This window comes from Austrofundulus limnaeus, unplaced genomic scaffold, assembly GCF_001266775.1.
Source record: "Austrofundulus limnaeus strain Quisiro unplaced genomic scaffold, Austrofundulus_limnaeus-1.0 Scaffold16, whole genome shotgun sequence".
In the NCBI taxonomy this organism is placed as follows: Eukaryota; Metazoa; Chordata; class Actinopteri; order Cyprinodontiformes; family Rivulidae; genus Austrofundulus; species Austrofundulus limnaeus.
Window position 1 is genome coordinate 746,336 of NW_013952418.1, and position 1,989 is coordinate 748,324.

The following is a 1,989-nucleotide window of genomic DNA, read 5'->3' on the forward strand; positions in this document are numbered from 1 at the left end:
GCTATGGACTGGCCCGCCCGTTCCCCAGACCTGAATCCGATTGAGCACATCTGGGACATCATGTCTCGCTCCATCCACCAACGTCAGGTTGCACCACAGACTGYCCAGGAGTTGGCGGATGCTTTAGTCCAGGTCTGGGAGGAGATCCCTCAGGAGACCATCCGCCACCTCATCAGGAGCATGCCCAGGCGTTGTAGGGAGGTCATACAGGCACGTGGAGGCCACACACAATACTGAGCCTCATTTTGACTTGTTTTAAGGACATTACATTAAAGTTGGATCAGCCTGTAGTGTGTTCTTTCACTTTAATTTTGTTTGTGGCTCCAATTCCAGGCCTTCATTGGTTAATAAATTTGATTTCCATTGATGATTTTTGTGTGATTTTGGTGTCGGCACATTCAACTTTGTACAGAACAAAGTATTCAATGAGAATATTTCATTCAGATCTAGGATGTGTTGTTTGAGTGTTCCCTTTATTTTTTTGAGCAGTGTACATAATGGACTATTGTGGTAATATAGGCAGTAAACTGCTTTATGTCCATTAGCATTAGCATGATTTGCATTAGAGAAGAATAAATTTTAGCCAATTTATTTTTTGAAATCCAAACTTTATTGGGAATTTTCTTGGATTAATGCTAATTTACAGATTAAATGGCCCACAGTCCAGACTTTGGTCTAATTAAATCAGATAGATTTGTATTTATAAAAGGATGGTTTTTTTTATTATAGTTTTGTCACTTTTACTGTAAAATATCCTCAGAAGAGCTGCTTTTCCAGTCTTTCTGGGTTTTTCTTGTTGAATATATTTTTATTTTTACTTGAGACAAATTTCTTTAGGGTAGAAACATGAAACCCACTGGAGTGGAGGTTAGTGAGGGAGAAATACAGACATCCAGAGGAGGGTGGAGGCTGGGCTGGGGGGTCGGAGGTGGTCCTGGCAGGGGGTATCAGGCTAATTAAAGCAAGCATTTGTCAGAGATTAAGCCTTAAACAGAAAAGGTCATCTGAGCACAAGAGTGCCACCGCTTCGCCGCCGTGCTCTAAGGGCAGTCTAAACCTTTCTGAGCTAAATGGTAAAGATGCTATTTGAAAAGTGGGGGGGAGGACAAGTGGAAGGGGGGGTTGGAGATCCCCACCAGTGACAAGACTGACACTCGGGTCATTGGTTCTTTACTGTCCATTACACACGCTGGTCAAATCTGGCAATCGGTGTCATTTAGGGATGAAAAATAAGCGGCGGGACGAGATCAATAGATGCAGCCGTCTGTAGCGGCTGTGATTAATTGACTGTCTCCAATTAATGACCGGCCTGTTGCAAAGCAATGCAATCTCAACAAGACAGAAGGTATTTCCCCTATTTTTAACCTGATGCTTATTTTCACAGAACACATTCATTAACCACTTTAATCTGGATGCTTCCGGTTAACTGGTACCAAGTATCCGGTGCTTTTTGAAGTCATTTAAGAAAATAAAAAACACTTCAGGGATGAAAAACGAAGCGRTGTCTTTTTGATGCACCTAACGGGCGACGGCAAACAATCAGAGGATCGTTGATGTATTTTTTTTTTTAAATCTGGGATCATCAGCGTACAAGGTTATTTTGCACTCAGTCAATCCTAATCGTATTAGATCCTGGGAAAGATGTCCTGATTTTAAATACGACGAAGAGCGGGACGTGCAGCTTCAGATATGAGTAATGGCCTCGCGGGGTTAAACTGTGGTACTAATACTTTTTTAGTCGGACCTATGCTAATATTAGACCACTTTGGAGCTAGTATTCATAAATCACTTACAGTTTTTTACCTGAGATAAAGACGCGCGAAAGAGAAATTATACAGGTACTCAGTGGGATGATGGGATTTTAAAAAGCAACAAAGATAAAAAAACAAAAAGTAAATATTTACATTATTTGTATTTGGAGATACAGCAGGAACAGTGTGACCTGCTACATAATTGTGCATTTATTTACTTAGCCTCACTCAGCACATG